At 39.2% G+C, this 27082-nt stretch overlaps 1 protein-coding gene and 1 long non-coding RNA gene across 3 annotated transcripts in view; both read left to right on the forward strand.

Annotated features, from left to right (window-relative positions):
* LOC120546869 overlaps nucleotides 1-27082 on the forward strand; it is a 54114-nt gene that overhangs the window by 10406 nt on the left and 16626 nt on the right. The window lies entirely within an intron of this gene.
* Nucleotides 15003-17069, forward strand: LOC120546872. Of its 2 annotated transcripts, none has more exons than XR_005636970.1 (4): nucleotides 15003-15221; nucleotides 15588-15689; nucleotides 15788-15816; nucleotides 16869-17069. It is a non-coding gene; the product is annotated as an uncharacterized LOC120546872 (long non-coding RNA). The 2 variants fall into 2 exon arrangements; XR_005636971.1 differs by having other exon boundaries at nucleotides 15603-15689.

The raw sequence follows: 27082 nt of genomic DNA on the forward strand, positions 1-27082 counted from the left end.
CGCATGTAGCCGGTACTCTACCACTATCAGAGAAAGCGTCAGTGTCAGACAGATTGAGCCTAACGTTACATAAACTACACTACCCAGACGGCACTACGTGATTTACCTCGGATCTTGACAAATCACGTAAAGGCAAGCAGTCGGCCAACCCTATCAGATGTTCGCTTAGCCACGGACGGTAGTTCGGAAAAGCTGTCTGATGACCGTAACAGATTTATCACTGCTGAAAACCTAGGAACTAAAAAGAAGTGTGTCGAGTTTGTTTCGGACATCGCACACTCTGTGTACAACATACATGTCTAGCAGCTGCTTCCTCTCTGTATTTCTCCTCTGCCCTATGGGCGTCAGTTTGGTTTGAAATGTGCTGTGGACAGAGACGCATTCGGAAGTAGGCTACATTTCCAGAAGTGCTGGTACAATAAATTACGCTTTTTTTCTCTTTCGCGCAGCTCATGTTTTGAAAGAGGCGTCCTGTAGCTTATAATGAATAAAAACGTGGTTTAATATAGGCTACATAAACAATGATCAATGATTACCAAATGTCTCTTTAATATTGTTCCTCATAACCACTGAAAACTGTCAAAAAAATCGAACCCAAAGTCCAATTATTATGTTTATATTACGTTATCTGACATTAAGCGTTTCTGCTTCACATTTTCACATGTGGGTTGACTCCCCACGGTTCTCATGGGCTTTATAAGTCCTAACATGAAAAAGCTTAACGTGGTTTAATGTGTAACAACGATCATCACCGTTTTTACACCGTCCCCACCGAAATATGTCTGCCCCCTTTCCACACACACACACACACACACACACACATACACTGAGCTCTCTTAAAGGAGCCGCAGCACCATTTTACAACAGCTGTCAAGAGAAACACACATACACACACACACGACTTGTTACATACATTTATGTTGTTAATAAATAACAATACATTGTTGTTGTACCAGCAGTATCTCCAAGTTTTGTTTTTCACTGTATAAATCTCAAATGTCATAATGATTTGCCAATGCAAGAGAGTACTGGCACCTTTTTTTTTTTTTTTCCACTTCAAGCACCATGCCTTCGAGTCTCAAGAAATAGCACTGCACTTTATTTATTTACTTACTTGATGCTATTCTGATTCTGTCTTTTTGAATTATTTTATTAAAATGTAACTGTTTTAAGTAGGATAGGGCTTATGAAGGGATGTTTTTAATTATTTATTAACCACTATAGTTGTTGGTCAACACCGAGACCTGAGTTCTTATTTCATTCTCCTCATCTGTGTTGTGAGAATGACAAATAAAGTATCTATCTATCTATCTATCTATCTATCTATCTATCTATCTATCTATCTATCTATCTATCTATCTATCTATATATCTATCTAAATGGGTGGACTAGTCTGAGTTATGTTTGAGCTGGCCGACCCAAAGGACAATCCCTTAAGGGAACAAATACGCTGTTTGTTAGTTTCAAATATGTCTAAAAAACAGATAGAAATGCACCCAAATTGACCTGACAATCAACAGAAATATAATAACTCAGGCTACGTTCAGATGTTTTGGATGCACACGACCTCCTACTGTGATCTAATATTGATGTAAAAACATTTCACACATCTTAAACGTCCAACTAGTCGTCTCTGCAGTGTGTCCCATTCTGCCTCTCTGTCCCTCCAGACACATTCACACTTCCTCAAACCAGTTCACTGCCATTCTCTTCCTGTCCACCAGATGTCCTCTGACTTTTTCTCCTGTCCCAGTCGCCTCACTCAGTTCAGTCAGGACTCTCATCAGTGTTTTAACCGTTTGTTGAAACTAGTCTCAGTGAGCCCAAACCTTCCAGGGGTTAAAGTAGTTTTCAACACAACTCAATACGTGTCTCTTTGTCCTAATAAAGTGTGGACTGTCTGTGTGTTTCTGATGTTTATCTGGTCCTCATTAGAGGGTAAAACCTGCAGAGCTCTGCTGCTGGTGTTACCCACATTCTCACCCAAACACTCCTCCTTCAGTTCTCAGAAACAAACCACCAACTAACAATCTTCACACGCTCAACTTCCTCAGTGGTCTTCTTCTTCTTTTAGGTTTAAAACACGTCAGTGTCACAAATACACCGTGGGACTGGACACAGTGTGAACACCAGACTCAAAATGAGATTAATACAGTTTGTTTGTTGCAGCGTTAGATTGGATCAATGAACGCAGAAACTACGTGTCAAATATGGAAAAGTGAAAATTGAAAAAAACTTTTTCGGCTGTTTGGCGTTTATAAGAGATTCAAACAGCCTACCCCTAACCCTAAAAGTTATTATGAGGAAGTGACATCATCCTAATTACAGGAAGTAGGTGCAGCATCTCTCGACTAAAGCACTATTTTAGAAACAGTTCTGAGCATCAGAACGAGAGAGAGAAGAAGCAGAGACACAGAGAAGCACGATGGAAGAGTTCAAATGGATCAAAATGTCTTTATTTCTGATACCGCTGCTTCACTTTACAGGTAAGAAGCCTTATATCATATATATATATATATATATATATATATATATATGGAAGGCACATTGCAACAATTAAATGTATCATAATTATTGAATTTACTTTGTTAGCTACATTTTACTTCAAGACAAATCTGTTTGTTTTTAACATGGTGAGTTTAGTGAACTCTTTGAAAACAAGGGTTAAGAAAAAATCGTCACACTATGCACACAACAGACATTTATTTTCTCTCATCTTCTTAACAGCAGCAGCTGGAAACCATCTCCTCTCCTCCACTGTCAGAGCTGGAGATGAAGTCACTTTGCCTTGTGAACATGTGATAGACGGTCAGAGAAAGTGTGACAGTACTACCTGGCTCTTCAGTCGTTCAGGAAACACAGTGGCGCTGTTTGAACTCGGGCAGATTAAAGAAGAAGCCAGAGATAAATCAGACAGACTGAGTGTTAGAGAGAAATGTTCTCTGGTTATAAAGAAGGTCACAGAGGAGGATGCTGGTCGTTACACCTGCAGACAGTTCAGATCAGGACAACAACAAGGTCCAGATACTACGGTTGATCTGTCTGTTACCAGTGAGTATTTACATCATAATGTTTTCAAATTGTGTTATTTGAACAATATACTGAAACATAATAATTATGATTACAGTGATGAAGTTAATTTTACTCTTGTTGTCTTTTTCTCACAATATATGGTAACAACCACAAACAAACGGGTCGGCGGAAATACTCATGCGCACAAACAGCGAGTGTGAACATGTATTTCGTTAAAAAAGCAAGACAGCGGCTGTTGCTGCAAAAGAGAGAGAATTGCTGTGGGAGAAAATTGCTGCTCGAGTCAATGCGTAATTAACAGTGTATTAATTTCATATTTAATCACAGTTAACTTATAATATTACTGGTGAAAACTGGAATTGTATTACACCTATAATTTCATTTAGGTGCAATCCTGCGGGCGAAAAAGTAAACTATACTAATCCCATTCTGAGGCTGCAGCACCATGATCATTAACAGAACTATAATGTATAATCATTTATTTCTTTTTAATTTCTCTCACTGGTATGTGTCCAGGGAACACTACAAAAACGTTTAAAAAACGTTTCAGAGCGAGTCACACTTTTCTGATTGCTCTGCATACGGTGGCTTTACTATTACAGTATGATCCACTACACTGTTATAAAGAAAACTGCCGTTTGCAAAAAACGTAATGCGACACAAAGAATCTGCTGGGATGTTAAAGCCTGTCCACGATGGTTGATGTTAGTGATATGAGGATAAGGTATCAACATATCTAATGGACTGTCATAAAAAAAATACTTCTTAATCGGTTATGTGGAAAGGAAAATACATCTATATAACCGGATATTTATTTTGTTTCTGTGCTCGACTTCCTGTCCCGCACTATCTGCCGTGTGCTGAATTGCTGCGGAGCTCTCCGGCGTCCGTCAAAAATAGAAGCTCTGCGTATCTGCTCCGGAGTGACTCAATATCATCTCCTGACGTAAACTCTCTGTTTACGTCTGTGGGATTGTGGGATTGTTCAGGATTGTGGGTAATGAAGTACTTAGCCAAGACATCGCGAATAAAAGATGTTTATCTCAAAACAAGGTTGGTGCCCCATGATTTTTGGCGTCTATATAATCATATATAATCACTTAGTCACGTCAGCATGCTGGTTTTAAGTCTACCATGGACGGTTATCATTTTATGGCTTATACTCCAATTTGTCAATGGAGAAATTGCATTGTGTTTTTACTTCTGGAACCCGCTGTGGGCGGGACTGTTGAGCTCTGTATAAGCCAAGCTCTATTGTGCCCGGATGGGCCTGGGCCCACCCATTTTAGGCCTGGGCCCGCCCATTTTGACCCAGGCCTATAGTGAGTTGTGAGTGATTTTCATTCTAGCAGTTCATCCAATAAGCAGCCCGAGAAAAGCTTTGAGTGAAAGCTTCTCAGCCAATCAGTGGCTTCTACCCCACGTGTGGACTCTTAAGCCCGCCCACAGGCTGCATCGTCACCAGCAAGTGATCCAATGAAAAGAATGTTAAGTTACTTTAATTTAGTTTTAGTTAATTAAGTTACGTCTCTTTCTGAAACGGACTGGAGATACCTCTCTCTCTCAGGTTTGATTAACCTCTCTTTCTGAAACACCCAGAGTTTCCCTCATCTCAGGGTTAAAACTCTGAGTTTGTTAACCCTGAGATGAGGGAAACTCTGGGTTTTCTGTTTCAGAAAGAGAGGTAACTTAACCTCGGAGTCAGTTACTATGGTAACTGAGCCTGTGAACCTAACCTGGTCGGGAGCAGGTTTTCTTCAAGAAACCAGGGAGGAGAAACTCATTTCCTCATTCATTCATTCAGTCTGTATCAGACGCATTTTAATGCAGTTTGTTATCTGCATGAATAAAAAAACTTATCGGTTTATGTTAGGCAGATTATAAAACGTTTTTTTCTCAAACATGTCTTGTCCTTTTGTCGACAATCCCATTGATGAAAAAGTTGTATTAATTCACAGAGAGTTTACGTCCTGACTGTAGATGTATTTTCATTTCCACATAACCGATTTGAGAGGTATTTTTTATGACAGTCCATTAGATATGTAGATACCTTATCCTCATATCACTAACATCAACCATCGTGGACAGGCTTTAACATCCCAGCAGATTCTTTGTGTCGCATTACGTTTTTTGCAAACGGCAGTTTTCTTTATAACAGTGTAGTGGATCATACTGTAATAGTAAAGCCACCGTATGCAGAGCCGTCAGAAAAGTGTGACTCGCTCTGAAACGTTTTTTAAACGTTTTTGTAGTGTTCCCTGGACAGTAGAGCCATTAAAAAGAAATAAATGATTATAAATTATAGTTCTGTTAATGATCATGGTGCTGCAGCCTCAGAATGGGATTAGTATAGCTTACTTTTTCGCCCACAGGATTGCACCCAAATGAAATTATAGGTGTAATACAATTCCAGTTTTCACCAGTAATATGATAAGTTAACTGTGATTAAATATGAAATTAATACACTGTGAATGCGTACGCATCGACTCGAGCAGCAATTTTCTCCCACAACAATTCTCTCTCTTTTGCAGCAGCAACCGCTGTCTTGCTTTTTTAACGAAATGCATGTTCAAACCATAGACAGTAGGTTCAAACTCGCTGTTTGTGCGCATGAGTATTTTCGCCGACCTGTTTGTTTGTGGTTGTTACCATGGTGAATCGTAGAATCATGGCTCCATTCATACTGCCTTATGTGCACGCGTGTAACCCTGAGTGAACATACTCATTGTTGATTGAACCAACTCAAATCAGCTGTTCTGGAACGAGCTGTTCAACGGACCTGTTGAAACTGTAGCTGTTTAAAGTCACTCACGAAATGAGCTAAAATATGTTTATGGATTTGAAGTTTTAATATTACAACAGTTTGTTGAGTTGTGTTCATCTGTTCAGGTGAGGACACAAAAACAACAAAACCAACAACAACAACCACCGCCACCACAACAACAACAAAACCAACAACAACAACCACCACCACAACAACAACAACAAAACCAACAACAACAACCACCACCACAACAACAACAACAAAACCAACAACAACCACCACCACCACAACAACAACAACAAAACCAACCACAACCATCACCACCACAGCAACACCAGAATCAATAACAACAACTGAGAGCAGCATTAAAGCAGGTACCAACACAGCAGTATCTGCAGTCAATACTAAAAACAAAACTAGCGTCTCTATATTTATGTATCTTTATGAATCGGTTTTTCAAAACATAATATAGGCTTTTTGTACTGATATATTAAAGCATTGAGATATGTAATTGATTAAATGGATATAATGTGTATTCTCTCTCTCTCACCCTCTTTTTACAGTTTTTTCCAATTGCTAAACAACAGTGGGCACAACTGGAGTCACGTGCAAAACTCAAACTACAGTCTGCATTACCAGCAGTCACCTGAGCTAAACAGTTCACATCAAAGCAACACAACTCTTAACACACGTCTCAAAACAGGCTCAGTGCAGCCACACACTATGCACAGTCCTCACTGAGATAACACACACTGTCACTCAGAACACACTGAGGGTAAAAACACTAGCATCAAACACCAATACAGAAATTACAAACTTTTTCATCTTTACAGTTTGAACAATTTGAGTGACTTGACACTATTCAACAGTTTATTTAAGGAAAAAATATAGATTGTGTAGCCTACCAATTTTTACATAAGGAAACAAGAAGGAATGAAAATCAGCAGTTTTCTTCAATCAAGTATTTTGTCTCTAGTAATTCATGGAATTACTGGGGGAAAAACTAAAGGTACATACGTAACAGTACCAAAGAATAGTGACTAATCCTGCCTCTCTCGCACGTTTTCTTCATCGCATTGGATGTCTGCATCATCTCTAAATACAAATGAATGTGGTGTTTCCAATGCTTTCACCTCCATTACTTTCTGAAAAACAGTAAGAACGCAGTTTTACTATAGTAAAGATATAGCGTATAGCTGTGTATATAACCTCAGACAGCTTACCTGGACATGTTGGTATCTTTGCCCTTTTACCAGTTTCTCTCAAACAGTACAGTGTATAATTGTTTCATTCTTATTTGGTGTTTGTATACAAAAAAAGGCTTTCTGAGCTTTCTCTGTATAAATACTGTATATGTTCACTAACTAGTCTATAACTAGACACCTGCTTAGGCTTTCAGCTAAAATTCCAATCAGCAGTGTTTGATAGACACCAGACTGGAATCTATTCTGTTTTGAATGTGTGGTTAACAGTTTTGACAGCAGTGTGTTAGCATTTGAACAAAGTGCTGTAAATCTACAGTGTTGTGCACGTTGTGGTTAAAGTCATGGGATAAGTGTGTAGAGTTTTGAAAACTGTGTTCAAGCAATGAAAAATCAACTAGAGTTTGGTCCACATGAACTGCTGCTGTGCAGACTGGAGTTAGAGTTTTGCACATGTGACTCCAGTTGTGCCCACTGTCGTTTAGCAATCGAAAAAAACTGTAATTTAATTCAATTCAAAGGGGTTTGATTGGCATAAGAAACATGTTAACATTGCCAAAGCAAGTGTAAAATAACAACAAAAATGTACATAGCCTACAATAAGTCTAGAGTTACTAAAAGAAAGTGTAAACAGCTGTGTAACATTGCAATTTCTTTCTCTCTCTCTCTCTCCGATGTTGTTTTTTGCAACACAAACTAACAAATAAGACGCCGTCCTCTTAGTTAGAGAAGAAAAGCTGCAGCCGAAACAGTTTTTAATGTTTTTATTCTCTTTCCAGATTGGTGGTGGTGGACCATCGCTGTCTTTGTGGCTGTTGCAGCGCTCCTAATAATCACTGTGGCTGTCATCAGATGGAAGAGAGCTAAAGGTGAGAACATTCAAAGATGAAACAATTACCAACGAGATCTTTCAATAAATATGTATTTTTATTGTGGATCCTAAAGTCAACTCTCTTTTGTCTCTTCAGGGAACAAAACACCGACGGATGAAAACATGGTGAGTTTTATGGCTGAGTTATCAAATGTCTGTACAGTCCAGCTCCCCTTTTTTAATTCGTAAAGACAGTGTAACAACAGTGACATACAAAGTAAATGACACATACAATACATAGATGTATGTACAGGTAGCGACAGACAATAAAGACAAATACATACAGCATACAACAGTTATGATGATGTGGTAAGAGGCAGAGTACAGATACATGGTATGGTAATCAGCTCCTCTTTAAACGTGTCATCAAAATCTAAACAGCCTTCATAGAGCGTTTTTAAGAAGACTAGATCTAGATCACACATTACACCCAGTGGGTAACCCAATGAAGTCCCCACATGTTACTGAGCAGCCTTTATGTTGTCTCCTCTGTGCAGGCTGATCCTGAAGGTGGTGTTTCCTACGCCTCCATCAGATACACCAGGAACACCAACAGGAGAGCCCAGGTCAGCTGCTGATTGGTTACTGTGATGATGATGCCGTGTCATTATTGAGCATTGTGTTGTGTTTATGTGGTGATGGATGTCATAATGTTGCATTATTCTGTTTCATATTGTGTAATTTACGTGTTGTCTTTTGTTTCCCAGGCTCGGGGTGGAGATGATGATGAAGATGATGCAGTGACCTACAGCACCGTGAAAGCTCCCTCTTCCTCTGCTGCTGCTGCAGCCTCCGCTGATCTCAGCAACCTCTACGCCAACGTCAACAAACCCAAAAAATAAGACAGCACAGTGTAGTTTCAAATTCTATCATTACTTATTTTACATTGATAATTAATACTGCTAAATGCTTTTTTTATTAGCCTAGGATTCTTTTTAGCATAATTTTTATAGCTGCAAAAGGCCTTTTAGTCCAGAAGGGGGAGCTGTAGGTTAACTAGTAGCACAATGTGAAATGGAGAAGTAATAACCAGTGCTGAAAGAAGTATTCACATCCTTTACTGAAGTAAAAGTATCAGGGGCAGAACGAGGGGGTTGCTCTGGGGCTCCAGCCCCGAATGTCTGTCTCAAAAGCCCAGAATCTTTAAAGCTTTCTTTAGTGCATAACTTTTTTATATTAATGAACGTCCGTTACATTCAAGCCGTTGCCAAATGAGTTGTTACAAAGCTAATCAAGACTATCAGCTCCAAACAACTCTCTCTGGATTTCTCAGTATGGCTATGGTCAGAAGATTGGGTCGTCCGGCGACATTTGCGCGCAAACAAATTGAGTGAAGATGATTACCTCTTCTGAAGAGTCCATCATGTTTTTTTAATCCTCCGTGTCCTCCTTGGCTACTAGTAACTGGGTGGAGGAGGGGTGGGGGTGGTGCACGATGACGGAAGGCTTGTATCATGTGGATGCACGGACAGTTTTGTTGTCATTACTTACAATTCCTCATGTGGGCGACAGAAACTATGCACTATAGCTTTAAGGTTTTTAAATAACTTCAACTTTACCGTGTGATTGCCCATTATGGTATGTATCCATTGGCAAGCATCATTTTCACCCTTCCCATTTATTGTTTATGTGAGCAGCGGCGCAATGTATACTGGTAGCATGGCTCGACTTTTGAGAAGCAGGGCGACGAGTTGCTAACTCCTCATTTGCATAAAGTTGAATCCAGGCTACTTTATCCAAATGGCAAACTAACCAAGATCTTATAATCTGACCATTGCTGATCTGAAATGAAGACAGATTCAGCAACTGCATCTTATTTCTTGCACAAAATGTTTGCAGGAACCCATTTCGGTAAACTATTTTCGTAAAATAAGAGAAAGTTTTCCAAACGAGCCGCCCTGTTGGTGTGTTAAGAACTTGAACTTCAGGAGCAGACAACCCCAAGTGAAGCGTTCGTCCAATCAGGTCAGGCCACCGTGGCTGTAGGAGGATGTAAACTGATAACTGGTAGTGGCGAGCCCACCAAGCGTCCAATGCTGGGAAGCGGGGGTCCCTGCCGTCAGAAAACACCACAGAGAAACCAACCATCAGTCTCTCTGACTGGAGCGCCAAACCAATGAAGAAGAGTTCTATCACTGGGGAAATATGGCTGTTCAATCTGTGAACTCTACTAAAAATAGGTTTTAGGATTAGTAATGCTGATTACGTCAAAATCCTACCCTATGTTATGTAACTTCAAAATAGAAACATCAGACAATGAATGCCTGTTTTTAGGAGGCAGAAGTAAAAATGAGTCATCTTCAACATTTGTTGTGTTCTGGTTTCAAAATGATGAAGACAGTTGGAGAAGAATTAGATACAAAATATGATCTCGGCTACAGGATGATTATTTTCCTTGGCAACTGTCATGTTTTCCCCAAATGACATACAGATTTTTAGGCATTCTATTATCAAATGGCTTGAAAAATAGTTCATATAGCTGCCGTAAGCGGCCTAGGTTTGGACTGAGCCCCAAAGGTTTACAACATCTGGCTCTGCCCCTGAAAAGTATGTGAGTATTATCAGCTAAATATACTTAAAGTAAAAGTACTCATTATGCAGTCAAATGTTCCCTGTCCGTGTTTCCTATTATATTTTATGTTTTTGGATTAATATTACTGCTGCATTAATGTGTATGTTTCATTTTACTGCTGTAGATGTTTAAGGTTGTGCTCATTTTAACTCCTTTATATACTGTTGGGTAGTTTTATCTACACTAATGCATCATATTCTAAAATATCATCATATGTTTGTAGAGTCACTGTCCTGTGAGAACCACTTATCTCTAAAAAGTTTTAAAACTTTTCATGGTGTCAGAAAAACAGCCCTGTCTTCAGCTTTGTGACGATGTATTTTTAAGCTGATCCGCAAGGCTTTTTAAAGACTTTATTTAGATTAAGAAGGAGGAGGATTTTCTCAACACATGAAGGAACACTTCATCCCTCAGTTTATCACAAACATTCAACATCAACACATCTGGAGATACGTGGTTTTCACTGGACAGGAAGGGGATGAAAAGTAACTAAAGCTGTCAGACAAATAATGTGGAGTAAAAAGTACAATATTTGCCTCTGAGATGTAGTGGAGGAGAACTATAAAGTTAAAGTGTGGGGGGGTGATGGTGCAGTGGATATGACACATGCCTTTGGTGTGGGAGATCTGGGTTCAGGCTATGTTTAGACAGAAACAATCTGAAGAGAAAACGCAAAAGTGGCGTTGCGTTCTCACTTTTTCTTCCGCGTTTAGACAAGCGTTTTGGGGGGGAAATCTGCGTGCATATGGTGACACAAAAGTGTGTGCAATTCGATGTAGTATGCACACCAGGCAGCTAGGTGGTAGGGTGAAGCACTGACACACAACACCACCAAGTCCACTTACCTGCTAGAACCTTCCTTCTACTTCTCTCCCTAGTAGCGCGAAACCAAAACATGGCGAAGCGAACAATAAAAGCTGACAATTTTGTCTGGACAGACGAGGAGGAGGAGTTATTGCTCCAAATAAACTTAGATTACAAAGCCACAAAGGTCAGTCAAAATATATAGACATATGGACCGAATTTCTTCAGCAGTAATCCGTCGTTGTAGTAATTTGTTGTTATTTTCCTGTACTGGCGCATGCCTGTGACGTAAACGCATACGCGACGAGAGCCACCGTGAGCTGATCGGAGCAGACTTTTGTGTTTTTACTTTTTGGACGGGAACGCGACGGTGGAGCGATTTTAAGATTTCCACTCTGGAGGATGGTTTCACGTTTTTAAGCCCCCAAAAAACACCATTGCCGTCTAAACAAAAGGCACATAATAATATTTTGTTATTTTCACCCGCAAACGAATGTCGTTGTATGCAACATGGCTATGTCGATACCTCTGACATATATAGCAATTGTAAGTCGCTTTGGATAAAAAGCGTCAGCTAAATGACATGTAATGTAAAGTGGAGCATTCCACCTCTGGTAAAAATAAAATATATATTATGGCAGCTTTAAATGTAAGTGAGCATAACTAATGTTGGCCTTGATTAACTTCTACTGTTAGTCACTTTAATGTGTCTTCATCACTGTTCAGTTTATTTTCTATGTTTTGATGAAAGTAAATAAAGCAACAGGAAGTGACACAAATTTGACTGGGTCACTTTAGAGAGTCCAACTGACATGAAAGGAAGGATGAGGAAGTGACACCTTGCTGTTTAGAGGAAGTTGATACAACATTTGTCTTTAAGAAGCAACTAGTTCAGAGACTTCCAAAAAGAAGAAGCAGAGAGAGACAGAGAGACACGATGGCTGAATTCAGATGGACTAAAACCTCTTTATTTCTGATACTGGTGCTTCAGTTTACAGGTAAGAACGTATAGCATGAATATGAATAATTTAAACATTAATAAAGGTCATTTATTAATATCATTGTTACTTTTTTACCTAACCTTCATTTAACCAAGACAGACAAGTAGTGTGTTTGTTTTCAAGTAAAGTGAATCAACGTGAAGCCACGATGAGGCAGAAATGCTAACTTTTGTTTTATTTAACATTTTCTTCACAGTGACTTTAGTATTCATACTTTTACTTGTCTTTAATATTTAAATTTTACTGTCATCTTCTCAGCGGCAGCAACAGGACCATTTATCAGCTCCTCCATTGTCAGAGTTGGAGATGAAGTCACTTTGTCTTGTCAAATAGACAGTCTGGTTTGTGACAGTACTCACTGGATCTTCACTGATTCAAGACGCACAGCAGCAGTACGTCTTTTTCTTGATGGGAGGATTGTTGAAAAAGCCAAAGTTAAATCAGACAGACTGAGTGTTACAGAGAAATGTTCTCTGGTTATAAAGAAGGTCACAGAGGAGGATGCTGGTCATTATGGATGTGCACAGTTTAGATCACAACACACTGCTGTTATTCTGTTGGTTGTTACCAGTGAGTATTTACATCGTCATATTTTCAAACTTTTTAGTTAGAACAATATACTGTAACATTACAATAATCCTGATTACAGTGATGAAGCTAATCAGTTAATTTTACTCTTGTTGTCTTTCTCTCACAATATCTCCATCTTCACCAGTGACGGAACATCAGGACAGTGATGAGGTGACGTTACACTGCTCTGTGTCGACATATGAACGATGTAAACACAAAGTGAAGTGGCTGTTTAAGAGTCAAGATGTCAGTAAATTTAATAACCAACAGATGAAGACATCACAGTCTCCCTGCTCCTCCTCTGTAACCTTTCCTACTTCTCATTTTAGTTACACATCAAGGTATCAGCTCTTTAGGTGTGTAGTGACTGAAGGAAACAAAGTGCAGGAGTTTCCCTTCAGCCCTCAGTCCTCAGGTGAGAAACCAGGTGAGAACATGTTGAGTTGTTTGAAGTTACTTCAAACTGATGAGAATAATTACCTAAAATATAAGTTTATTTTATGGATTTGAAGTTTTAAAGGTCCCATGACATGGTGCTCTTTGGATGCTTTTATATAGACTTTAGTGGTCCCCTAATACTGTATCTGAAGTCTCTTTTATATAGACCTTAGTGGTCCCCTAATACTGTATCTGAAGTCTCTTTTATATAGACCTTAGTGGTCCCCTAATACTGTATCTGAAGTCTCTTTTATATAGACCTTAGTGGTCCCCTAATACTGTATCTGAAGTCTCTTTTATATAGACCTTAGTGGTCCCCTAATACTGTATCTGAAGTCTCTTTCCCGAAATTCAGCCTTGGTGCAGAATTACAGCCACTAGAGCCAGTCTCACAATGAGTTTTCCTTAGGATGTGTCATTTCTGTCTGTAGCTATTGACGAGGAGAGAGGGGGGGACAAGGTGGAGGCTGGGGGTGTGGCCTTGACCAACTGCCACTTTGCTGGTTTGAAAGCCATGATGTCTCTCTCTCTCATGGGTGGGCCAAATTCTCTAGGCGGGTAAAGCAGAGAAAGGGGAGGTCACCTTGCTCCTTATGACCTCATAAGGAGAAGATTCCAGATCGGCCCATCTGAGTTTTCATTTTCTCAAAGACAGAGCAGGATACCCAGGGCTCGGTTTACACCTATCACCATTTCTATGACTCAACATGTTGATGGATCTGTTTCTACAATCTCTCTCTCTCTTCCTGTCAGTCACCTTCTCTCATGTTTAACTCATTTATATGTTTTTATTTTATTCAGTTATTCATTTATTGTTCTGGTTTTTTTTCTTCTTGCGATTTCTATGGAAAAAGAAAAAAGAAGAGATTCTTGGAACTAGTATATGTGAAAATAAGACGGTCCTTTTTGGTAGGGGGAACAAATACAGTAGGCATCAATGAAAAATCCAAGGCAAATATCCCAGGATCAATACGTGGAGATGATAGAATCAATTAACCAATGAGATTTTGTTTTTTTCTTGTTTTTCTTTGTTTTCACCGATTTCCGTTTCCTTCCGCTTGTTTTTGTTTGTTGGAATTCTAAACTCCGGTGGATTTCTGAGGACTGGTTACCTGCTCCTCAGATCTCTGCAGGGCAAATCCAGACAGCTAGCTAGACTATCTGTCCAATCAGAGTTTTCTGTTCCACGACTGTTTTACAGCAGCTCTGTCAGGTGCTTAGCACCGCCCAAGACCATTGTGATTGGGTTAAAGCAGGGGTCTTCAACATTTTTTAAGCCAAGGACCCCTTAACTGAAAGAGACAAGTAGCAGGGACCCCGTACTACATATATAGTATAAAATGAAGTTGCATATTAAACTGGCCCTACCATAACTTGTAGGCCAGCCTAAAGTCTGTATACATACCTTTTTTGCATAGAATACTGAGCTATTAAATAGCCTAATAATTGGTGGCATGATTTTATGAATGTGGCACACATCTGTGAATGGCCTAAGTAACTACCTTGACTATAGGCCAGTACAGTGGGGATTTATATTTGCTAATAATATGTTGAATATATGGTAACCCTTTTTACATTTTTGAAAAAACTTTAAAATATTTACACTAGTTTAGAGGCTGCCCTGCATTGACTCTGACGACCCCCTAGGGGTCCCAGACCCCCTGTTGAAGATCCCTGGTTTAAAGAAATTCCAATAAACCAGAGCATGTTTTTCTCCCATCCCAGAATGCTGGATGGAGTAGCCAGACCCTCCTCTGCTCCACAGCGTGTGGATGGTCTGACGAAGTGAGACTATAGAGTGGTTGACCCTGATTACTGAATGTCTGCACCTGCTGATTAGCTGGTGTTTGTTAATGTTTCACTTCAATCTTTTGCCTGTAACTTCCTGAAGAAGACTGGACGCCGAAACGCGTTGAAGTGATGTTTTTAAGGTTATTCTAGAGAGAATGGACCAGATGGATTAAAGGTATTTTACATTTTTCCTAAAGACGAGTGCCTTCGATTTTTACTTGATGCCTACTTACTTTCTGAAAACCCAAAACTGACCTTTCAATGTAGGCTAGTAGAAAATATAAAGTGATCAAGAAAATTATTGATATAATTTTGAAGAACACAGTGACAGCATGAATAAAGCTGGAGTACAAGTCTTTCTAACAACCAAAGACATGGATACTTTTAATAAGATCTGGTTTAATCTGCTTTTTCTCTTTTAAAATGATGAAATAACAATGTATCTTTACATTGATGTGGTGGAACATTTAGACACTTTAATGTTAACTCTCTCTCCTCTTTTAAGTCTCAAAGCTCCATCTAAAACATATCTCTGATGTAGTCCTTCTCTCTCCAGGTTGGGGGAGGATCCTCTTTGTGCCCGTGGGTTTAGCAGCTCTCATAATAATTGTTGTGGCGGTCAACATGTGGACGAGAGCTAAAGGTGAGAACATTCACAGATCAAACTTAGAAACAACAAGTTTTGATGAAGCTGATTTTCACTGTGGAAACTGAAGTCCTCTCTTTCTCTTGTCTTTTCAGAGAAGAAAACACAGACGGAGGAAATCGCTGTGAGTTTTTACAACAAAATAATGAAATGTTTTTACAGTTGATGCAATTGTAACAAAAGCATCTTTTTAATTTATTATATTTGATTTAGGTGTGATGCCACTAAGTGGTCCATCCCACTCAGAATTACATGACACCAATACAAACTACATTTCATCCACAGCTTCTGCTACAATGTCCACACACACACTCTGAGAAATAAATCTGTAAAATAAACTAACTAACTAAAATAACAGAGAAAATTCTGGCAATTTATTACCTGGACTTTGCCCGGTAATTAAAAAATGGTTGCAAAAAAACTTTGGAAAAAAATTGCCCAAAATGTCGAAAAAGAGACAACATGGACTTCTCCAATCTCCCTAAACCCTCCTTTGTTGTCAAAAAAGTGGCAAAAACGTCAAAATGCTGACAAAGCTCTAAAAACATTTACAAAGGAACAAATGTTGAAGAAAGCATCAAAAATGTTGAACAATACGCTGAAAAAAAATATATATTTCTTAGTGCAACATACTCTACTCTGCACAAAGAATAAAGAAAACATATTACAGCAGCCACAACACAATAGTGTAACCCCTAAATGGACGAATGAGAACTTAACATTTCATTTATAAAACAAAATACAGACACCAAAAAGAGAAACAAGGAATGTTCCTTCCAGACAGAGAATCATCGATACAAAGCCATCTTTATTTTAGCCCATGCTTGTTCTAAAAAGTCTGCAAATAAAAATGTTTTATGTTCAAACAACCAAACTAACAGATCTATATCGTGCCTCATCTCTTTTACTACAACTTTGTTAAATAATTAGAATATTAAATAATATTAATATAGACAATACAAAGTAAAATGAACTTCATTTTTAATTTCCCTGAGATCACATGAATACCACAGTCTGTCTTCCTCACTGTAATGAGTGTAATGAAATGTCCTTGTTGTCTTTAACTTATTTCTTATTTCCCTGAGCTAAATGTGGGGCGGTGGACGCCTACAGATCAGAGAAGTGGGATTGGGATTGGAAAGTGTGTCTTTGATTGTGTTGTGTTGTTTTTTCCAGGTGCGTTATGATGTAGATGATGATACAGTGAACTATGAAAACATCAGATCTCCTGATGGAGTTTGACCAACACTTCTGCCTCCATCAGACTCCACTGATCAACTCGTCACCTTTTACTGGACTAGTTCAAGACTGGAAATAACTAAAAGAATCATTAAGGCTTATTTCATTTTAGTCTGATGTATTTTCCTGCATCAATTGCAGCTGGATTTGAACTTCATTTAACTCGTTAACTAACGTTTGTGTGTGTGTATGTGTGTATGTGTGTATGTGTGCATGTGTGCATGTGTGTGTGCCTAGTAGAGTCAGTATCATGCTACGTTTACACGTGGCCGGCTATTTTCATAAACGGACATTTCAACCTCTCGGTTTTCAGAAAAGTGTTTGTTTATATGTACCCGTGTATACAGTGCCTTGCGAAAGTATGCCCTTTGAACTTTTCGACCTTTTGCCACATTTCAGGCCTCAAACATAAAGATATAAAACTGTAATTTTTTGTGAAGAATCAACAACAAGTGGGACACAATCATGATGTGGAACGAAATTTATTGGATATTTCAAACCTTTTAAACAAATAAAAACTGAAATATTGGGCGTGCAAAATTATTCAGCCCCCTTAAGTTAATACTTTGTAGCGCCACCTTTTGCTGCGATTACAGCTGTAAAGCTCGCGGGGTATGTCTCTATCAGTTTTGCACATCGAGACTGACATTTTTGCCCATTCCTCCTTGCAAAACAGCTCGAGCTCAGTGAGGTTGGATGGAGAGCGTTTGTGAACAGCAGTTTTCAGTTCTTTCCACAGATTCTCGATTGGATTCAGGTCTGGACTTTGACTTGGCCATTCTAACACCTGGATATGTTTATTTGTGAACCATTCCATTGTAGATTTTGCTTTATGTTTTGGATCATTGTCTTGTTGGAAGACAAATCTCCGTCCCAGTCTCAGGTCTTTTGCAGACTCCATCAGGATTTCTTCCAGAATGGTCCTGTATTTGGCTCCATCCATCTTCCCATCAATTTTAACCATCTTCCCTGTCCCTGCTGAAGAAAAGCAGGCCCAAACCATGATGCTGCCACCACCATGTTTGACAGTGGGGATGGTGTGTTCAGGGTGATGAGCTGTGTTGCTTTTTACGCGCAACATAACGTTTTGCATTGTTGCCAAAAGTTCGATTTTGGTTTCATCTGACCACAGCACCTTCTTCCACATGTTTGGTGTGTCTCCCAGGTGACTTTTGGCAAACTTTAAACGACACTTTTATGGATATCTTTAAGAAATGGCTTTCTTCTTGCCACTCTTCCATAAAGGCCAGATTTGTGCAGTATACGCGCGATTGTTGTCCTATGGACAGAGTCTCCCACCTCAGCTGTAGATCTCTGCAGTTCATCCAGAGTGATCATGGGCCTCTTGGCTGCATCTCTGATCAGTCTTCTCATTGTATGAGCTGAAAGTTTAGGGACGGGATCGCGGGCTTCATAGATTTGCAGTGGTCTGATACTCCTTCCATTTCAATATTATCGCTTGCACAGTGCTCCTTGGGATGTTTAAAGCTTGGGAAATCTTTTTGTATCCAAATCCGGCTTTAAACTTCTCCACAACAGTATCTCCGGACCTGCCTGGTGTGTTTCCTTGTTCTTCATGATGCTCTCTGGCGCTTTTACACGGACCTCTGAGACTATCACAGAGCAGGTGCATTTATTACGGGAGACTTGATTACACACAGCTAGATTCTATTTATCATCATTAGTCATTTAGGTCAACATTTGATCATTCAAAGATCCTCACTGAACTTCTCGAGAGAGTTTGCTGCACTGAAAGTAAAGGGGCGAATAATTTTGCACGCCCACTTTTCCAGTTTTTATTTGTTAAAAAGTTTGAAATAGCCAATGAATTTCGTTCCACTTCATAATTGGGACCCACTTGTTGTTGATTCTTCACAAAAAATACAGTTTTATATCTTTATGTTTGAGGCCTGAAATGTGGCAAAGTGGCAAACGTTCAAGGGGCCGAATACTTTCGCAAGGCACTGTATATGCCGTCAATGCAGTCAAGAGCACGCCAGACCTGTAGGTGGCAGTGTAACGAGAAGCTCAAGCCCACGTTAGCCATTTAGAATCCAGACAATAGCAACATTAGCCAATCAGAATCCAGACAATAGCAACAACAGGGTTTATTAATAAATTAAAATGAATTAATGTATTATTGAGGTGAATAATTGTCACATACACATTTAAGGAGGTTAGTTCCCCAACAAAAGACGCCAAACAGGAGGGAAGAGTAAATGATGCCTAGGCTACATGTGTGCTGACTCAGATATAATTAGAAAAGTCGATCCAAAGGAGAATAAATAGTTGAAAGCAATACAGAATGCCTGAGAGCCTTACTGCAATATATTCCATTATGTTTTTATATTTGCACTGTAATATATGTTTCTCTTTAAATAAAGATATTTGCAGCATACATTGATTCAGAAAAAGGTAGAAATAGGTGCATAAAATTCACCAGAATGCAGGAAATGAAGTGTTAAATGCTAAAAACTTTCAATAAATCATTTTAATTACGTTGCTGTTACGTTGCTGTTATTGGAATAAATAACACTTCAAAAAATCTCAACATAAATCTATATCTATATTAGATAAGGAGCCTATGATCAAAATAATGAAGTTACTGTCTATGTCTGACCTAGGCTGGCACATGTTCACGTTAAAAAAGCGTGTGCGTGCACGAGCACTAACAGTATGTTCATGCACAAAGTGTCCCGGTTTTAGTTTCAGGAAATCTGGTCACCCTAGGTATGTGCCATATAGCTAGCTACAGTATGTGGACCATTTTCTTCAAAAGGTTTCCTAAACTATTTGTGAAACTTACTCATTTCCAAATAAGTACCTTCTAATTGTTACAAAAGTATACTTAGCAAAGACGTATTTTACCTTTTGCGAGTGCTTTTCTCCTCCGTGGTGTTCCTCCTGGCCGCTCTGCGTTCCCCTTACGTTAATCAGCCCACTTTTCATATTAACCAATCAAGATGCAGCATGTGTAATTGACAGTGCTCTTGTCCAATGAAATGTCCTGATGCTGGTTCAAAGTTTACATCTTTTTGCGCTAAATTTGTTCAACCACAAAAGCGGAAGTGGATAAAGCTTGATATTGCTTTGACCAAAAATAGATAATTTATTGAACATAATCACATGTAATTATGAGCTTACTAGAAGTTCCTGTAAAGAGGACAGTATTTGCATTTTGGGAAAGTTGATGTTTATTGATTTGTCCTCAATGCCTGGTAATCGTGTTTGCTGCACATTTCCCAACATACTTGAAAGGGACTGATCATGTTTTGAAGCCCATGATTTTTGCAACTAGTTCAAATTTCCTATTGAAAATTAGAAGTCTAAGTTGATAGACAAACATGACATATTTGTATTGTGATGCCATACCAAAACAAATACTAGTGATCTCGCAGTGGTATTATTGTAGGCATATCTGTTGTCACAAATAAAAGGTCACTTTAGGGCCCTGTATCATAAGATAAAAACATCTGAATATACTACATTTACACCAGTTATGAGCCAGTTCTAAAATGTTGGTCAATTTTGCTTTGATACAACTAAAATGCTGTCTTCTCCTTGTTTAAAATGACTGCATTACATGAAAGTGATAATTTTATGAACTTGAAAGACACTTGGAGCTGAGTGATATTAATGTCAGACTAACTAGTTATCATCCTCGTTACCAATTAGCTGTTTTCCATGTCTATTTGTCCTATTCAAGAGTAAGTAATATTGATATATTATTGATATTGAAATATTGTTAAATTTGCTTTTGTCTGCATTATGTAGCCCCAATTTTCCCCATGTAAATATCAAAACATCCGTTCAATGTCATGGGAATTTGTTTTTCGTCATGGACAAGCATATAAACGTCATTACAATGAGCAAGTTGAGTTCATTTTTTTTAATTTTTAAAGAAAACAATACATCTGGATGAGAATTCAGAGAGTGCTTGTGGAGAGCTCTTTGTTTGCTCTGTCTGAGTGCAGCATGAGATGCACGAATGAGACTAGGATGTGACTAGATTGAGTTTATAAAGAGAGCTCTCTGATATCTCTGCCTGAGATCAAAAAGAGCCACACAACTTGAGAAAATCTGAGACTTATTTCAGAGCTTGATGAGATCTATTTTGAAACTCAAAAGGAGACTAATTTGAGATTTTGTGAGGCTTTTTCCCAGGAGAAAAACATGAGAAACAGGAGAAATAAGCCATAATCTCATTTTGGTCTCACACAAACCTCATTGTTGTCTAGGAGAAATGTATGATACATTTTTGAGAGCTCTTTTCTAGTTTTCTTTCCTCTGGGATTGGATGTTTGGTGGGCTCGCCACTAGCAGTTATCAGTTTACACCCTCCCACAGCCGCGGTGGCTGGACCTGATTGGACGAACACTTCACTTGGGGTTGTCTGCTCCTGAAGTTCTTAAAAGACCAATAGGGCGGCTTGTTTGGAAAACTTTCTCTTATTTTACGAAAATAGTTTACCGAAATTTGTTCCTGCAAACATTTTGTGCAAAAAATAAGCTACAGTTGCTCAATCTATCTTTATTTCAGGTCAGATTATAAACTCTTGGTCAGTTCGCCATTTGGATAAAGTAGCCTGGATTCAACTTTATGCAAATGAGGAACGAGCATCTCACCACCCTGCTTCTCAAAAGTAACGTCACATAGACAATAAATGGGAAGGGTGAAAATGATGCTTACCAATGGACACATACCATAAGGGGCAATCACACGGTAAAGTTGAAGTTATTTAAAAACCTTAAAGGTATAGTGAGCAGTTTCTGTCGCCCCCATGAGGAATTGTAGGCTAAGTAATGACAACAAAACTGTCGGCGCGTCCACATGATACAAACCCTCCGTGATCGCGCACCACCCCCACCCCTCCTCCACCCAGTTACTAGTAGCCAAGGAGGACACAGAGGATTAAAAAAACATGATGGACTCTTCAGAAGAGGTTATTATCTTCACTCAATTTTTTTGCGCATGAATGTCGCCGAACAACCCAATCTTCTGAACACAGCCATACTGAGAAATAACTCATTTGGCAATGGCTTGAATGTAACGGACGTTCATTAATATAAAAAAGCTTTAAAGATTTTGGGCTTTTGAGACAGACATTTGGGGCTGGAGCCCCAGAGCAACCCCCTCACTCTGCCCCTGATACTTTTGCTTCAGTGAAGGATGTGAATACTTCTTTCAGCACTGATTATTACTTCTCCATTTCACATTGTGCTACTAGTTAACCTACAGCTCCCCCTTCTGGACTAAAAGGCTTTTTGCAGCTATAAAAATTATGCTAAAAAGAATCCCAGGCTAATAAAAAAAGCATTTAGCAGTATTAATTATCAATGTTAAATAACTAATGATACGAGCTGTAACTAAACTATGCTGTCTTATTTTTTGGGTTTGTTGACAGTGGCGTAGAGGTTGCTGAGATCAGCAGAGGCTGCAGCAGCAGCAGAGGAAGAGGGAGCTTTCACGGTGCTGTAGGTCACTGCATCATCTTCCTCATCATCTCCACCCCGAGCCTGGAAAACAAAAGACATCATGTAAATTACACAATATGAAACAGAATAATGCAACATTATGACATCCAGCGCCACTTAAACACAACACACTGCTCAATAATGACACAGCATCATCATCACAGTAACCAATCAGAAGCTGACCTGGGCTCTCCTGTTGGTCTTCTTGGTGTAGCCGATGGAGGCGTAGGAAACACCACCTTCAGGATCAGCCTGCACAGAGGAGACAACATAAAGGCTGCTCAGTAACATGTGGGGACTTCATTGGGTTCTATTGTGGTGTCGTCCAGCTGCATCATCAGACTCCTCCACGTCTTCTCTCGCAGAAGGAAGTCAGACTCACCGAGTGGCTCTCAGAGATACATTTTAAAATCTATAAACCAGGGAGTGTAACTTTGGACTGGGTGTAATGTGTGGTCTAGATCTAGTCTTCTTAAAAACGCTCTATGAAGGCTGTTTAGATTTTGATGACACGTTTAAAGAGGAGCTGATTACCATACCATGTATCTTTACTCTGCCTCTTACCACATCATCATAACTGTTGTATGCTGTATGTATGCTGTACATACATCTATGTATTGTATGTGTCATTTACTTTGTATGTCACTGTTGTTACACTGTCTTTACGAATTAAAAAAGAGGAGCTGGACTGTACAGACATTTGATAACTCAGCCATAAAACTCACCACGTTTTCATCCGTCTGAGTTTTGTTCCCTGAAGAGACAAAAGAGAGTTGACTTTAGGATCCACAATAAAAATGTTTATTGAAAGATCTCGTTGGTAATTGTTTCATCTGTGAATGTTCTCACCTTTAGCTCTCTTCCATCTGATGACAGCCACAGTGATTATTAGGAGCGCTGCAACAGCCACAAAGACAACGATGAACAACCACCACCAATCTGGAAAGAGAATAAAAACATTAAAAACTGTTTCGGCTGCAGCTTTTCTTCTCTAACTAAGAGGTCGGCGTCTTATTTGTTAGTTTGTGTTGCAAAAAACAACATCAGAGAGAGAGAGAGAGAGAGAGAGAGAGAGAGAGAGGAGAGAGAGAGAAAGAGATTGCAATGTTACACAGCTGTTTACACTTTATTTTAGTAGATCTAGACTTATTGTTTGTACATTTTTGTTGTTATTTTACATTTGCTTTGGCAATGTTAAAGTGATGGTTCGGAGTAATTCACCCTAGGGTCCTTTGCACAATGACCTCGAGCCAAAAAGAAACATTTTCAGAAGCACCTGGTTCGATTAAGCATTGGGCTTGAAGTAGCTATAGCCGCTGAATAAGCGCGGGGCTAATGGACCACGTTTGTAACATCTTCAACTAACGCACTAATACGTGATACCAAAGGTCTACACTAGTATATATAGGTTATGCTCTCATAAAACGATGGATTGGAAAGTTTGTAAGTACACCAGAAGGTTATGTAAATAACACTTGCCTGCTGGCTTCTGCTCTCTGCTGTTGTTGTTGCTGCTGTGAGACGAGTGCTTAGGGCCGTCTACAAATTACAACACCGAAAGAGATGCAACAAAAATATTTTTTAATTTAACTTATTTTTTAAGTAAGTGCTGTAATATAACTAGCAGGAGACAAGTAATAATTGAGGTAAGTTTGGAGACATTACCTTATTTAATCATTAAATTAATACATATTTTTGTTGTATCTCTTTTCGTGTAGTAATTTATAGACAGCCCTAAGCACTCGTGTAACGCAGGGCGCAGCAGCAGCGAACAGCGAGAAAGCGCAGCAAGGAGGTCATAAACTTCTGCGTGTACCTTTCCAATCCATCGCTTGTGTATAAAAGCGATAACAACTTAATATATACTAGTAGACCTTGGTCTAATTCGGGCATTATATTAGTGGGGTCGTTTAAGAGATAAAACGTGGGTCCATTAGCCCCTGCGCTAAGCTACTCAGCGGCTAATGCTACTCTACGCTAACTCGCCCAGTGTTAGACCCAGGTGAAAAAAGCTTCTGGGGGGGTGTTTGGCTCGAGGTCATGGTGCAAAGGACCCTAGGGTAAATTACTCCGAACCATCACTTTAACATGTCTTATGCCAATAAAACCCATTTTAATTCAATTAAATTAAAAAGAGGGTGGGAGAGAGAATACACTTTACATACATTTAATTATATTACATGTCTCAATGCTTCAATATATCAGTACAAAAAGGCTATATTATGTTTTGAAAAACAGATTCATGAAGATACATAAATATATTGAGACACTAGTTTTGTTTTTAGCATTGACTGCAGATACTGCTGTGTTGGTACCTGCTTTAATGCTGCTCTCAGTTGTTGTGGTGGCGATGGTTGTTGTTGGTTTTGTTGTTGATTTTGTGGTGGCGGTGGTTGTTGTTGTTGGTTTTGTTGTGATGGTGGTGATGGTCGTTGTTGGTTTTGTTGTTTTTGTGTCCCCACCTGAACAGAAGCCCGTTCCAGAAAGCAGGTTTAGTGAAAACTCTGAGTTTGTTAACCCTGAGATGAGGGAAACTCTGGGTTTTCTGTTTCAGAAAGAGAGGTAACTTAAGCTGCATCAGGCGCATTTTAATGCAGTTTGTTATCTGCATGAATAAAAAAACTTATTGTTAGGTAGATTATAAAACGTTTTTTTTCTCAAACATGTCATGTCCTTTTGCCGACGATCCCGTTGATGAAAAAGCTGTATTACTTCAGAGAGAGTTTACCTCGGGAGATGAAACTGAGTCGCGACTAAATGTATTTTCATTTCCACATTTTATCACAGTCCATCAGATATGTAGATACCTTATCCGTCCTCATATCACTAACATCAACCATCGTGGACAGGCTTTAACATCCCAGCAGATTCTTTGTGCCGCATTACGTTTTTTGCAAACGGCAGTTTTCTTTATAACAGTGTAGTGGATCATACTGTAATAGTAAAGCCACTGTATGCAGAGCAATCAGAAAAGTGTGACTCGCTCTGAAACGTTTTTTAAACGTTTTTGTAGTGTTCCCTGGACACAAACCAGTGAGAAACATTAAAAAGAAATAAATGATTATACATTATAGTTCTGTTAATGATCATGGTGCTGCAGCCTCAGAATGGGATTAGTATAGCTTAATTTTTTGCCCGCAGGATTGCACCCAAATGTGTGTAATACAATTCCAGTTTTCACCGGTAATATTATAAGTTAACTGTGATTAAATATGAAATTAATACACTGTTAATGCTTACGCATTGACTCAAGCAGCAATTTTCTCGCATGCCAATTCTTTCTCTGTTGCAGAAGCTTTTTTAACGAAATGCATGTTCAAACTCGCTGTTTGTGCGCATGAATATTTCCGTCGACCAGTTTGTTTGTGGTTGTTACCATGGTGAATCGTAGAATCATGGCTCCATTCTTTTTATTGTGGTGGTGCACGCGCGTGAACCTACTCTGAGTTGATTGAACCAACTCATATCAGCTGTTCTGGAACCAAAAACTCAGAGTTTCCCATCTCAGGGAAAATCAACTCAGACATCAGGGTTAGACTCAGAGTTTGTTAAACCTCCTTCCTGAAACGGACCCCAGGTTAGGGGCTCAGCATAAGTTACCATGGCGATTGAACCCGGTAACAACTGATCCACCGTCGTGGTACAGAAAACCTTGGGTTGAACCTGAAGTTACCTCGTTAACGCCAAATCTTGCTTCGTAGTACAGGCCTCTGGTCGGGAGCAGAGGCCTGTACTACAGAGAGAGAGAGAGAGAGAGGGAGAGAGAGAGAGAGAGAGAGAGAGAGAGAGAGAGAGAGAGAGAGAGGGAGAAAGGGGTGTGCACATAAAAGTTAAAACATTTAGAGACCGACAATCCGTTAGCATTCCCTGATGGGTATATTCATGAAATATATAGATTGTAATGGGAGGGAATTACATATAGGCTATTTGTCTGCTTCTTGAGCCGTGTGTTGCCAATGCGCCCAGCGGTTTGAATTTTGTTTTTATATATTTTATTTGTTCTCACGATGGCTTCCACTGCCAGGGTTACAACTGAAATAATAGGCTAAAGCAACAGCAGTTTATGGAAAGAACAAGTGTAATTATGGTCAGATCTTGGTACTGACTGATGGGGAAGTGATATTGATAAGCGTTGTGATTTATGCATCTACAGCGTCGGCTATTTTTTTGCCAGCTTTCCTTCCTGTTTTAGGAAGCAGCGACTGTATTAGTTGATAACCAGCGTCGTGACACAGCTTATGCGGGACCGCGGTTGTTAGGGTTAGTGAAGCTGGGTTACTGAAATTAATCCAGGACATGTTGATCTTGATTCGTAGTACAGGCCTCTTGTAACAGGTTTGGTTTATTAACCGTGTTAGGCAGACTATAAAACTATTTTATTGTGGGCATGTGCTCATCTTTAGCCTAGCCTACATTTAGGTAACATCTGCATATTTATTTAATTTATCACAGCCAATGAATACAGAAAGTTAAGTTGGTTAGAATATAGCTAGCATATATAATAAATATAATGAAATAATTTAGTTTAGGCTATGCATAGTACCTAGACCTGCCAACAAATGCTTATTGTTAGAAGAAAACCAAACAATCCTTAGACTTATAGACCACAACTGCCCTCAATCACACCAGCTCCCTCAGAATCAACTGCCCTGCCAATCTCCTGCTTCTCTCTCTCTC

The sequence above is a fragment of the Perca fluviatilis genome, chromosome 18, assembly GCF_010015445.1.
Source record: "Perca fluviatilis chromosome 18, GENO_Pfluv_1.0, whole genome shotgun sequence".
Lineage (NCBI taxonomy): Eukaryota > Metazoa > Chordata > Actinopteri > Perciformes > Percidae > Perca > Perca fluviatilis.